The sequence below is a fragment of the Phalacrocorax carbo genome, chromosome 20 (assembly GCF_963921805.1).
Source record: "Phalacrocorax carbo chromosome 20, bPhaCar2.1, whole genome shotgun sequence".
Classification (NCBI taxonomy): Eukaryota; Metazoa; Chordata; class Aves; order Suliformes; family Phalacrocoracidae; genus Phalacrocorax; species Phalacrocorax carbo.
The window spans coordinates 6,805,760-6,820,675 of record NC_087532.1 but is presented as its reverse complement, the minus strand read 5'-3'; the positions used below and the strand labels follow the sequence as shown (position 1 = coordinate 6,820,675).

The 14,916-nt window shown below is 41.4% G+C and overlaps 1 protein-coding gene across 1 annotated transcript in view; it reads left to right on the top strand.

Moving 5' to 3' along the window:
- LRRC38 (leucine rich repeat containing 38) overlaps nucleotides 1–14,916 on the top strand; it is a 155,097-nt gene that overhangs the window by 71,548 nt on the left and 68,633 nt on the right. The window lies entirely within an intron of this gene.

Below are 14,916 nucleotides of genomic sequence, written 5' to 3'. Positions count from 1 at the left end.
GTGGTGGTACCTCTCACTGTCAGAAATGAGCAGACATTTTACCTGCTTCAAGGGGAAGGGAAGGTACCATGCGTGACCCAAATAAAATGTTGCAGGCTCAAAGGGCCAGGAAGCAGCTGTCACGTTGCCTGCGGATGTGTCTCCTTGATGAAATGCTGGATCTTGGTATGTGCGAGGATCCAAAAAATGTGCAAGAACGCAAATCTGCATAATTTAATTGAGATAGAGTTTGACCTTTTGGAAGTGTGCGCGTTGGTTTAAAAAACTGTAATCTACAGAATATTAAAGTAAAGATCAGCTGAAGCGACTGTCCAAACCTAGCATTTCATCCTCAGCAAGCAACTTTTTGAGGCAGCTTCAGTCCTGCTGTGACTCTTACTCAGATATGAATATTAATGGATCATTTTTTAGAGCAGCATAAAAATGCATTGGGAAAGTACCTTGCAGGGATAGTTCTGGAAGCTCATAAAGAGGGGCATACTGCTTGCCTGCCTCAGGGATATAGTAGAGGGTGAACCATTCTGCGCTGACAGCTAAAATTTAGCCTGGCATACTTCAAGGTGACCAAACATGGTCTCGTCTTTTGGCTGTGGGAAAAACTGTGTGAAGTCACCTACATACGTGGATAAGGTGTGCACACGTGAGCGGTAGGGAGAAGGTGTGTGTATAGCAATACTAGAGCTTGCTGTAACTATCACTCACCCCTGTAGACAGCCTCAGTGGAACAGCTGAAGCCTGACGGGGATGCTGAGCCTGAGACAGCCCTTCATCCCTAGCGGAGGTTTCAAACCCACAGGAGCAACTCTGTGCAGGACCTCTTACTGATTCAGCATGTGCTGCCTACCTGCTACGTGAGTAAATTACTTTAGTTTCCAGGGCTGGCACATTTCTAAGTTCAGCCCATGTCCCCCAGCATAAAGGAGCAGGGTTTTGATAGCTTCCGAATCCCACCATTCCTCTCAGAAAACGATGTTCTAGTTTGTGGTGTAACCTGTCCTGCTGACCTCTAGCGGCAACTGAGATCTTTGCTGTGGAGGTAAGTCATCCTGATTCGTTGTGGTAAAGGTGATGCTGAAATGTCGAATCCCTGCGTACTCTTTCCAAAGGGGAAAAGGCCTTTTTCAGGGCTCTGAATCTGATTCTTTCCAAAAAGAAACCAGAAATATACATTAGGAGACGAAATTTCTCGGAGAGTGAGATCTGCCATGGACTCTGAGTGTCAAGCAGCCGCTGGTATGCATGAGCCGCCAGAAACATTTATCTCCTGCCCTATCTGTTAACACCAGTGCAATACAACCTTGTTAGAGAATTGTAGAAAATAGCTATGGAGGAGCCTCAAATACCTGATCTAGTGTTAACTGAGGCTTTGTAATAAAAATATTTGGTTTTCTAATCAGATTCCTGCTCTCATCTTGCCTTCATCTTCCCCATTGTGTCTTGGTGTCTGTATCTTCTTATCTTGACTATATCTGGAACAGCAGAATCCCAGTTTGGTACTATCTCTGCATGGTTCTGCAATAGAAATCGCCGATAGCAATAACCAACCAGCAGACTAGGAAAAACAGTTCTGTTGATGCCGACCAACCATCCGCCTCTGATTGTAAAGAGTTAGCAGGAAAAAAACTACTGAGTTTTAAGCTGACGGAGAGCAACAGGAGACCTTCTGTTGCAAAGCAGAATCCCTGAATTATGATGTGTCTCTCCAGTTCCCATCAGCTCTCACACCCCACCCAGAGCTCTGTGAAGCCATGTGAAATTGTGTAACACTGGCTTAGCAGCGCATAATGTGCTTTTTTTGGGGGCTTGTCAAAAAGCATATGAGTAAACACTTCAGAGCAGGCTTCTACTGTCAGTTTTGTGGGAAGTGAAAAGTTTGCAGGGAGGTGAGCGGCAAATAAGGAGTGAAACAGCTTGGGCTAGAGTTGTTCGGTAGAGTCAAGTTTGCTTCAAACAGCATTGTTTTGGTCTCAGAGCAGCTTTTTCACCAATTTCTGTTAGCAGTGGTGAGGTCTAAATGTCAGCCCATTCACGCCCGGGTATGAGGTTGCATAGTCTAGTTCAAGCAGAAATGGATGTCAGTTGAATTTCTGAAGTTTACTGCTCCCTGCCAAAGCACCATTTGCCTATTTAAACGCTTTAATTTGAATCTGAAACATGGTAAGTCGCTTAGTAGGTGGTACAAAAATCTCTTATCAACTCGGAACTGAGAAAGGCAAAAACACCCATCCAGACAATGGTGCTGGCAAGTTATGCTTCAATTGTTTCAGTGTGTGAGGCCATTCTTCCAAACTGACACCCCTGGAATAGGAGCGATTGGATTTTGACTCTTCCTTTATTTCCCCCCCCCCCCCACTTCTGGCCATGCTACTCCCCAGTAGCGAAGCAAAGTACAAGATACAGGCGTTGTGTGCCACCCTAGAAACCCCCCTTAGCTGGACGAATGAGTAAAAAAGAGTTGAGAATTGAGCAGGAAAGCCAGCTTTGTGACCTTTGCTTAAAATCTAAATGTGCTACAGTCCAGCTCACTGGCATGCCAAGGCATAGCTGCTGCTCCTGGGGGGGGGTGGGGTGTTTGCTTTTTAATTATGCTTTTTAATTAGGGCAAGTGTCGAAAGACTAAGGTAGAAATAATTTTTTGTCTTCACAGTGTTTAACAGGGAATGGAATGACTGTGAACATACTTGACAAACAATTCTAGTCTATTTTTGCCCGCTAATTTTTCTCAAATTAAGACACTCGCTCTCTTAAGAGTAGATTAGGTTTGCAATCTGCAGTGGGTTAAAGTATTACTCTTTATCCTTGAAGATCTGGCTTCAAATGTGAATTTGGGTCACAGGAGGAAATGACCAGAATAAATCCCTTAAGGTCATTTTGGTCAGTTGGGCAAATGCATGGAGATGCCCCTATTAACAATATGAACTATATACTTGAAGATGGGAAAACTCTTCTCTGAACTCCAGAAGGTTCCATTTAAATATGGCGTTTGATGGTTTTAAAAACAGAGAGATGAGACAGAGATGTATTCTAAATATCACTAAGAAGGAAACAGGCGTAATTAGATTTACTAGTATTTTCATAGGTGACCATTATTTTTGAGTTAGTTACTTTGTTGAGTACTTACCTTAATTTTAATATGGTGATATTAAAGCCTATACGCTATCAGGGAAATGTGGAAAATCAGCTATAAATTGCGCTAGTTTTGGGTTTAGAGCTGCCAGTGTCCTAATAATCCGAAACGTCTGCCTTTCGATGCTGCTACACTATGCAGGCCCTTGCTTTGTTTAGAGTCATTCAGTGGCCTTGTGATTGTATTAATTAAAAAACAAAAAACAAAAAACCACAGAAAGCCAATGCCCAAAACCCCCAGTTTCCCTCTTCAACAGACCCAACAAGGAAACGTTCTGTAAGTGGATTCACCGCTTTCTTCCTATGGCGAGTCCTAAATGTCATTGTATTTCCTGACCTCAGATAAGAGTTTCATAGAAAGTGATATATAAATATATTCTAGAAATACTTTAGTGTAGAGTAACTTGATGTTGGAAATTCTTAAAATCCAACTGTAAATTATGTTTCCAAGAGTGGTATCGTGCTCTGAGTGCAAAGTTAGATACATTGTCCACAGCTTCAGAAAAAATCTTTAAAACAAAAATTGGAAGAAAAAGCTGTTCAGAGAGGATTCAGCCGGGAATGGCTTCTTTAAACAACCAAATTAAAATAAACCCTGCAATGTAGGATTTTGAATGAAAGCAGAAAGTCTTCTAACCATAAACCCATGAACATTATACTATGTGGCAGGAAAATGACTACAGATTTAACATAGTCTAATCCGTATTGTTCCTTGAGGGAACAGAAGTCATTAGGCTGAGAAGTTTGTATTGTTTCAGAGGAAAGCGTTTCATGCAGACTGATTTCTTTGATATTGGCATATGCGATGCAGATTATCCTCCACTGAGGAGTGTGGGTTTTGTGAGACACTGTGAGTGCATCAGAGAAAGTAATCGCTTTCTGTTTAACCTCAAGTGTGTTTTGACAAAAATAATTGTAGTTCTGTGTTGGCCTTGATTCTGATTTCACTACCAAAGTATTTGGGATCCACTCCTTCTCTGGTGAAGATTGGCAGGGTTCCGTTAATTCTACTACTGCGATGTGCAGATTTACCTGATGAAGGTACTGCCTGGCCAATGGAAACGCTGCGGGTGGGGGTGGGGGTGTTTATTCTCTATGTTTTCATACAGAAAGAAGGAAAATAACTTTATGTGAGCCTTTTGTAGTGGTGGCCTGTGTGTATGTCAGTAAACAGAGCTTGCGGTTTCTGCACTGGAGGGCGAATGCTGGTTTTATTTAGGATTATAGGTGACTTTATTTGGAGATTGCGGATGTTCTGTGCAAAGAGAGGCCATACAGCTTTTCCATGTTCTTTCTGGATTCAGCAGTATTGCTCTCACTCCGTGAAAGGAGGATCTGACCCTACTTACCAAAACTTGGCTGCAGTCTCGTGTAGCTCAGGCAGCAACATAGAAGTTGACATTCTAAGCACATTCCGTCAATCTGATAATCACTGTACATCTATGTCCTAGTTTGATGATGGATTTATAATGAATGTCTTAAACCTCAGCCTAGCCCAGCCATCTGCTCTGTGAAGCAAGCTGGCACTTCAAAGCCGCATTTTGCTTCAAGGTGTCTCCTTGTAGTCTCACAGAACAAATAGTGAGTCATCTCCTCCCACCAGAATAAAGCAAGACTGTAACCGAGCTCAGTGTGAATGCCCAGTAGGAAAGACAGGTTGCGGAGAGCACCACCGTCAAGTACAGTAATAACTTCTGCACTGAGGGAAGTAAAGGCTTGTCAGAGCAAGTAGTATAGACATACTTATGTCCTCAGCAGGGGCTGTGACGGGGGCTGGAGTCGTGATTACATTAGCCAGGCTTGTGAGGGCTGCTTTGTAGAATCTCCTTGGTGGTACGGCTATGGAGAGCCAGGCAGACTTTTTCAGTGAGCCTTCTTAAAATGCAGAGGGCTGAGAAATCACATAGATGTTTCCTATTTTGTTGCATTCCCCTTACTACAGACCTCAGGGCTATGTGTTACTGAACGTAGGCACCAAACTTCAGCATTATTGCTTCTCAGCTGAATCGTAGAGAGATGACACTAATCTCCTGAGGGATGTGTTAGGTATGGGATGATTAACTTCTATGGTGTACGAAGGGAGGGAATTTTTTTGCACATAGGATTGATGATCTGATTAAAACAAAATCAGAGATAATTGGTTTGTCTGGACCAAGCTGTTGGAGAAGTATCTCTGCCATGCTGGTTTAACTTATTACTTCTCCAAATATTATATCAAATGATAGGAATTTTAGACTGATTGCTTGGTTTTGTCTTGGTTTTAGATGATCTTTGATTTAATAGATTTATGTGGAAAAGATTTTAAGATATGGGGTCATTACTGCTACCTCATTTTTCTCCCTGCAGCATCACTGGGTGCAGTTCATATGCAGTACACACGTAAGGTCGCACACTTGGGCACAGTGTTGCATACAGTACTTTACATACCCCTTTCACTTTATTACATGCACAGAAACTGAGGCTTAGCATAGTTTCTCTGTAAAACCCATGGTCATACAAAGAATTGGCTCCAAAGCTGGGTTTCAACAGAAAAGAATAGATTTCAAATTTAGGTAGTAATTTACCACTTTGAATCTTTGAGAACCTGATTTAAATCACACGGCTACTGAAGAGAAGGCTCCCCACTGACCCCCTGCTAGATAGGCTTTTATCACTCCAGATGCCTTTGGATTCTTCCAAGGACATATGGTCTATGTATTTATTTAAGGAAAGCTTGCCATTCAGTTAGTTGCCCATTTGCCCATCCTGAAGTCCATCTGTTCTTTTCTTAGGTGCAAGAATTGTGTATCTTGCTGAGAGTGAAATCTCTGTTCCTGCAAGCCTCCATCACGTGCCCCTTTTGCAGCAAGGTGAAGCCCCTGGCCTGCAACAGGGGAAACCCAGTGCTTGTTCTACCTCTCCAAGCCTTCCTTTGTGGTTCCTGATGAACTTCTCTCCTTGCCTGTTTCATATCTATATCACCATAGATTCCTGAGACTTTATTCTTAAACTTTTGTGGCAACTGTCCATTTTTCTATTTAACAGGATGGCTCAGAAAGGGAAAGTGCCGGTGAGGGCGCTCACTTTATTAATGGAAATAATTTTGGGGTTATAAAGCCTGCCTACTGTTAGCAAAAATGAACCTTTGTCAAGTCTGCAGGATTTTGGTCTGTCTTCTGTTGCAGCGCTAGAAAATTAGGGACGTCCAACCTTCAGTGCAACAGTATATGAAGCTGTGTCTCATAAAGTGGCATGTAAGACTTGTCTCTTTTTCCATGTTCTTTACTAGGTGATCCCCCTGCTGCCACCTTCGGATGAAGTGATTTAAAATGGATGGGATATTAAAACTTTAAGATAGGGTTTTAAAATAAATTAAATGCTATCAGGACTATAATAATAACAGCTGTTGTGTCCGCCAGCTGGACGGTAGACTTAATCGCTCAGTCAAATCCCACTTTCGACAGTGCTGCACTTGTTTTCTCTACCTTCTGCCCTTTCACTGAAACCACAGCATAAACCCAACAGAGGGATGCTTTCCTGTGGTCCGTAGCTGGCTCCGTTGGAGCCACGGAGGGAGAAATCTCTCCCTCTGAACTGTCAGCACAGCATGCTCTGCGCAGCTGAGTTTGCCTTCCCTGGAACATGCTTTCTAAAGTCCCCAAATCAGGAAGGAACAAGAGAGCTCAGGCTTAAACCTATGTTCATGCTTTTGTTTCCCTACATGTGAGATCCAGGTAGGAATGTGCTGTTCAGTGCATTGCTGTATACTTTACAGCTGCAGAGCAGGGCACTTTGGAATCTGTTTTTATAGATGTTGGAAAAGTATCTCTGAAGGCAGAAGTCCTGTCTTCTGAGCCTGCTGCTTGTAGTGCTGCTTTTCAGAAAGAAGAAACTTCTGTTTTCAGTGTGGGATTGAATATTAACTATGTCAAATATATTTCATGAATACTGAGGCTCTGAAAAAAAGGAACTTGTCACTGCTGACTTTTAGACTAGCGCTATCATTCAGAGCGGTTCCAGGTACCAGCCAGTTCACCTGTCAAAACTCACTGGTGAAACAAATTATTTCCAGCTGAGTCATCTCAGAAAACAACCTGTGGTTTCAAAATGTCAGATTTCTCTTCAGCTTTGACCTAAGCTTTATATAAAGTTTATAGAAAGAGTTCAATATGACTTCCTTTGAGACGAAACTGAATTTTTTGGTTGACAAAAATTAAATTTTTAGTTATATCTCACTTGGTTAAAAGAGCCATTAGAAGAAAATTATTTTTAGTGAAACTGAACACACCATTTCTGTGATTTGCGCATCAGCTGCCAAACCAAGAAACTGATAATGTATTCAGGTCTGGGTTCTCACTCCCAGCAGCGCACAGCTAACTTAGTGAGCAGCCATGGACAAGGCAGTTAACCTTTCTATTGTGTGTTTAACCATCTGTAAAATGGATATGATACTACTTACCTGCCTGACACAGCTGTACAGAGGCTTAATTTTTAATCAAGCTCTGTTAAAACACCTTGAGCCAACTGTATAAAAGATGCACGGAGAAGCAAAATATTTTTAATGCGATATTATTGCTTTTATAAGATTTACATTTTCAAAAGTAATATATGGCAAACTCTACCTATGTTCTAGAAATAATGTCGAAAAGGAAAGAGAGTAGCAAGATGCATAAGAGAGGCACTGGGATGGAGTACAGACTTCCTGACAGTCTAGGGTTCCTTCATCCCTATTAATTATACATGTGGAGCAACCTGTTAATGCATTTCTAAAGGCATGTTGACACAAGCTCAGACCTCTATCCTGGCCAGCAGTCTTTTGAATTAATTTAACCCCTGGATCAGAAGGAACTGGGCAGCGTAGTTGAAGGCATTTCTATAACAACCAAAGCAGGCTACTATCCACAAAACAGATTTCCTGGGTTTGTGAGAGAGAACGGGAAGTAATGGTACACCTTCATGGGGAGCTCATTATGAATAATTTCTGTAGAAGGCCCTGGCATTACATTTCAGGCTGATTGTCCATGGAATATGACCAGGTATCATTCTCGAAGTTATTTCTCTACCCCCTATGCCTTCCAACAGTTTCAAAAACAATTATAAAGACACTTAATTTTACTAATAAAGTACTTGAGTCATTCAGGAGTTACGCTTATGGTGAAAACCAACTACGAATTATGTTTGAACAGATTGCCTGCTACAGTATTCAAACCTTACCTAATATTTTTAAGCAAATTTGACACTCTGTGTGCTTTGCAGGCACAAAAAACTCACACAAAATTACTGTAATTGCTGTTCATGACTACAGTGCAATGTTTGAAGAGCAATTCCGCTATGCGAAGTGACTGCATACGTAGTTTTGTGAGGTTTCCTCCCTGTGCCACCTCAGAACCTCAAACCATACGTGCGTTCTTTACGAAAGAATGGAGAACAGTACAGCCTGAAACTTCCATGGACCAAATCGTGGCAGTTTCTGGAGTCTGCAGGTAAATAAGGTCATAAAGAACACACACCTCAGTGTGACAGGAAACTATTACAGGAGATGCAATCATTAGCTCAGAAGTTTTTTATTGTCTCTTTTCCAGAGTCACTTAGAAAATTAGACCTTCCAGTTAAAAAACAGGACTGGTCTAAATTAAACAAAAAGTGTTACTGGAAGACACATCCATGCTGAGTGTCAAAACTATGACATTAGAAATACATTAGTTTGATTATTTTACATTGCTGATTCATTCACAGGGAAGTCCCCTGAAAGCATCTAAATATCACTGTGGTTGTTCCAGGCAATTTATAAAATGGATTCTTAAAACAACCAAGTGACGTAAGCAAATACTTTCTAAAGTAACTACTGATTCTGAGTGTGCAACTTGAGACACCCCGAGGAACTTGACCTTAAGATGCTGAGCACCTGCCATCTGGAAAATGGTAAAAATTGGAGGGATCCAAATAACTTCACTATATTTGAAAATCCTAAATCTGAAGTTTTAGTGGAGAAAAAAGTTTGAAAATGTAAGCTGAGGCACTATGGCCATTACCAATATTATGGCTTTGGATTTTGTTGGTTTAGTGAGCTCTTTTTCCTCTTCCTTTTCCTTCCCATGCTGCTCAGGAATATTCTAAACAGCTATGAAGGTTAAAGCTTTATCCACCAAGATATATCCTCTTCAGGCACAATGTATCTAATCTATAGCCCAAACGATCCTGCAGTATTAAGCCTGTAGTTTATTCTTGTTGCTAGAATTTATGGAACTGAACAGACTAATGTTTTTTTTTTCTCCATTTACTCAATAAAAATAGGCTTCTGGATAATCTTTAAGAGCAGTCACATCAGTCAGTGACACTTGTCACTGTAAAAATCCACTCAGGTTTCTGTCATTCCAGTTGGTTTGGTCAATCTAAGATACACGATCGTCTTTTTTCCCCCTGATTCACTGACACAACTGTGGAAATGACTAAAGAGTTTGCTGGGGGTGTGACTTCATAGGAGAGAGTTTTGAGAAGAGCCCTGTTTCAGCTGTGTGAATACAGGTGAGAGCCCCTTTTAAAGGGTATTACCTATTCCGTCTTTAAACAGACCTTTAAATAGAGCTTCTTTAAATAGAGTAAATAGAGTTCTGCTTGTGGATTCCAAACTTCTAAGACTTTTACAGGAAAAGCCTAGGAAACTACTCACAAAAACATTTGCAAAAAAGTGGAAAAGGATAGAAATTTATTTTTAAAACCAGAACAACTAGTCAAGGTCTCCTAGCGGCTTGAAGCCGCACTCCACAGAATGAGAGACAACAGGAGCGGATTTATCAGAGGTTTCAGGTGGACTGGAAAAAAAATGCAACTTGATTACCCGGTCAGTGTTACTGATGTTTAAACAGGTGCCCACACCATAGACAGTAGCTCTGCAGCTTCCTCCTTCAGACTGAGGCTGTACTTGACTTGAAATTGTTGATGTTCTCGTACTCTTTCTTTTTCTTTTTTTCCTCTTTCTCTCTCTACTGCGGGCTCAGAGCACTGGCTTTCGTTTGAAGGGCGCAGCATACTGAGCGATGTTCACATGATACCAATGACAGCGGCATGATAAGCCTATTTCTGACAGTGTGGCAAATTACTATTATGAAATCCCAGTACGTTTGATTGCAGAGTGACTTTCAGAAGGGATCACACATAGCAAGGTTATGAAAGGCTCAGTGTTTACTGCAGTAATGCTGACTTACTGGAAAAGAATATCGAGAGCACTTTAAATAAAAAAGCTTGGGAAATTCCCAATTCATAAAACATTTGGCTGAGTATTTCCAGCCCAGCTTTATGTTTGTCTAAAATGAAAGGAGAAAAAATTATCAGCAAAAACTCTTAGGATTTTTTTCCCCCCCTTTGGTGACTCAGTGAAATGTGTTTGCTAGAGATTCACTCAGAAGGGACCGCCGACTTGAGGCTGTCCTTCCCCTCTGACGTTGGCCACTTGAGGAGGTTGTGGGTGCTCTGCCTCTGCAGAACTGCCTCCCCATTCCAGTCAAAGGCCAGGGTCTCCCGTGTCTGTGCCGTGCCCAGGTTAAAAGGAGAACAAGATTCAAATAAAAAATCATGACAAAAGCAGAAGTGGGAGTCGAATTTGGCAATGTATGGGCTAAGACCCTCCTGCAGTAACCCACCTGCTGAATTAGTGTCAGCACCCAAGGGTGCGTTAAACATGGAGATAAACTGTCCCTGCCCCAAACACCTTCCTTTTAAACTTAGTCGTGGGGCAACACAACCAGCAAAATAAAAAAGAGCAGGCATTAAATGGCTCAGTTTTACAGCAGGATTTTTATCACACCAGTGGGCTGCAAGGTATTTTCATGGTGAAATAAGTTTTTATTCAATTATCTAATAACTATAATTATTACTTTGTTTTTTCTAGCCTTTGTTGATAAAGTGTTTAGTTATGATAACCCAGGCAAATCTGTAATGGGTTTTCTTGCTTTTATTAATCATAATACCAGCAAGTTGTGATTACTGTATCCATAAGCAATGTTCTGACTGCTTATCTTAATTAGAGCCTGGGTATTCTCTTTCACATGGAAGTAAGAGTACTGGGAAGCCGTAGCATTCCTGTTAAATATCAGCTCAAGCACATTCTGCCCCCCTAAATACAGAAATATTGGCTGCTGCTACCTTTTAGCAGTGTTTTGGAGCACTTCTTTATCCTGTATTAAACCCAAGGTGATACAGTAAAGAGCTCAGCATGGATACGAATCTGATTAGGATGACGAATTGGGGGGAAAAAAAACAAAAGCAAACCCAAACCCCAAACAATACCCAACAAACCCCCCAGTAAAAAACTTTTTTTAAAGTACCCCTGGTTTGGACTTGTTATAGCTCTGAGATATTGAGGCAAATAAGTTTTGTTTTAAGCGAGTCTGTAATATGTGCTCTAGATTTAGGAATTTTAACAATTTCTCTACACTTCATTCAGTGAAGCAGCTACTGGCCTTGTCTGCTTCTGCTCCGACAAACATATTTGCCCTGGTGGGTAAAATTAGACATGTGGCAAATCCAGATCGATTTCTCTCTTTCTGTTCCTCTCTCTCCCCCTAATTGAGGAACTACTTAAATGTTGGCTGAAATATACCTGATCGCTCTAACGATGGATATAAAATATAAAAGCCCCTGAAGTTTAGGTAGGACCCACTAGGTTTGTATGAGGTTTTTGAACAGCAAAGGAGTAAAATTTGTCTCCAGAAGCCCCCAAACACCTGTAATTTCCATTCTTAGCACATTTTTAAGCTAGGGCAAAACACCTGAATCAATAGATCAGTATACAAAAGACGATGATTCCCTTTCCTAATTAATTCAATTTTCTTGGCCAAGTTGAACGTTCACACGATGTTTAGTTCGGGATGCACACACAATCCAGTCTTGTTGGTCTGCCTGCTGGAATGTGACTATTCCGGTCTGCTTTGATTACTTTTCCTAGCTGAATTAGGGCATTGATCCCTTAGTTTAGCAAGCGGAGACTTGAAGGTGTTTTGGTATTCTCCCTCTATTGCATTATGAATATATTTAGCTGACGACGGAATATGGCTTCCATATGTATGTGGCCACAGCCTGTCATAGGTTTAAGCTGACCGACCAAATGTCTGATGTTAGATGTGTAGCATCAACAGCTGTCTTTTTTAGAAGTTATTTTTCAAAGGCACGTGTTTATGGAATTTGTTTCCTGGGTGGTATGTGGGACCGTGGAGGGGCCAAGTGTTTAAATAACCTCTTCAAACATGCACTTTGCTGTAAGGCCTGAAGGCAATTGTCTCGGAAATCAAACTCACGATGGCAAATGCTTTGGTGCAAGTGAATGGATAGTTATTGCCTTTCCCTACCTGTGAAAGGGGAAGAAATGGCAAATTGGGGATCTTTTTGCATGTTTAACAGATTTGGATAAATGAGACGTTCACCTCTGACTTCAGCAGGGCCAGAATGCAACCTGAAGTTTATTGGAGAAGAGAAATGCTGATGCTGAAGTTGGCGGTGCCATATTGCTGTATACAAGCTGGGAGGATGAGTGCTGTTACTATTTGCAGTGATCAAAGACGTACCACTACCGTGACTGCAGCGTTAACTAGCTTGGGTGCAAAGAAATTGGCTAATGGCAGCTGCACAGCACGCGGCACAAGCTGTGAAGCCACCGAACGGCCAAGCTCTATGCGCTACAGCTAGGCTGCCGCAAGCACGCAGGTTTGCTGCCTCACGGTTGCCGTGTTCCTAAAGCTGAACTCACGTCAGGGACTTGTTTGAAGACCCGCTCATGTCTACGTCAATGCCAGCACATGCTTTCGTGGATAATTAAACACAGAAGAATTGCAGTCGGTATCTTTTGCTAAAATGTCTTGTGATCATTTACAGAAAGTCCCAACATGTGGGGAGGAGACGAGGGCACGGGGGTATCCGGCTTTCACAATGGGACTCCGAAACTAAAGGAAAAACATTTGGTGGTGCTACACAGCTATCTGCCTCCATGACCTAATAATGACAGTTCTTGGTTTCAAGGTTGAGACTGGCTTATTGGACAGTGTGTGACTTCATCTATAAAGAAGCGGGGGAGAGAATGTCCCCCAGAGCTTTGAAATGCAAGTGGACAAGTGGATACAAGAAAAGGGGGATTTCTGGTGAATCATCACCATCTAGAAATAGAATTATTTGTAATCCCAAGAGTCACAGTTCTAAGAACTAAGTATTAAGAGCCTGACCATAAGTCTTTTGCAGACAGTTGGAAATCTTTCCGCTGTTTTCAATTTACTTTGGACCATATTGCATGTAATGCATCTCATGCTGTAGAATTCCTAATTTCCCCCTGGAAATATAGTCTGAGTCCCTGCTGTGTTATATGTATTACGATGCCATTTCCAGCAGAGTTTAAGGACCTGTGATGATAAATGCTAGTTTCACAGCAAATTTTTGCTTAGGTATTTTGACTTAGTCATACAGTGCCTGATATTACAGTAAATCTGCATGTCAGTATTTATTTTGCACAGGCAATCTGTTGTGTTCTTGACATAGGAATTCCATCAGATATGTGAAAATATGGAAATAATTACTGCTGCAGAATTCTAAAGGGAAGGCAATAATTAGCAATAGTGGGTCTCCTTAAAATAGGTCTTAAAACGTCTGGAAGTTTGCTGTGGCTCAATATGTGTTAAGGAAAGAAAAATGTTATTTTAACTATGAAGCCAGCAAATTCTACTATTTTGGTTCCACAGCAGTAGTCTCTGTAAAAGACATGATTTAAAAGCTGCTATTTCTCACTGTCTGAAGCTAAATATGCTTTTTTATTCTAACAAATCTGAATAAAATTAGAGTGCTCTGAATAAAATTCACCCTGCCTCTGCGCCTGCTGTCTTAGCTTGAGGCAGAAGCAGATGACTACAATCTCTAAGACTGTGGAACTAGCACCAGAAGCCAAAGCTACATTCACCTTAAAAAACATTAAATGTATTGCAGCTTGGTAACAAGCTGGTCCATTATTTCAGGGGTTTGGTGCCAGTGTTCAGTTTTGCAAAAGGCCATCTGAAACCTCACAGGCATTTTTGACATTTTCCCATTAAAGGGGTTGCTTGAGAGTGCTTTGTTTTGTGTTCAGATTTAAACTTTTAACACCTTAGGTCTGTCACCAGTTCACTGGAAGGTGCTATTTGGATTTTTCTCGTTAGCAGCTCTGAAAAAAGGAAAAAAAAATATTAGCACATTTCTCGTTTAATATTAATTGGAGCATATTTTTCCCTGTAGCGGTTTGCTGATTATGAGATTTCAATGCCACTGACTGAGATGGCTTTGCAAATAGCCCCTATAAATAGAAAATAAGAAGCTGTCTCTGTGAAATGCCCATCTAGAAAAGAGACTTGATCAGGGAAACAGATACAGACCAACAACCCTGCCTAACGCTGCCCATGTAAGCGCCGGCTGCCAGTGCTGTCGGAACCGTCAAGCAGAACAGTTTGGTCTAGCCAAGGTTTGGTAGGGAGGAATTTAGTCGAGTGTTTAGAATATGGAAATAAGGATCAAAATGCCTCTGTTGTTTCTCCAGCTCTCCTGCTGACTAGCTGCAGGCAAATCACCTTGCCTCCTTGTCATTTAGTCACTGACAAAGGGCCGGCTTCTGCCCGCAGACTGTGGGAGTAACATTTCTTGGATATAGCGATGTCTTCAGAAATTACATCAGGGAGAGTGAAAGGTGAAAGTGGCCGGTGTGTAAATCACATGGATTTGTGGGATAAGGCAAGTTGTTCATGTTAAAACACTGCAGGTTAATTTGGGCTGGCTTGCGTCAACGTTTTCTGTCTTCCACGTACC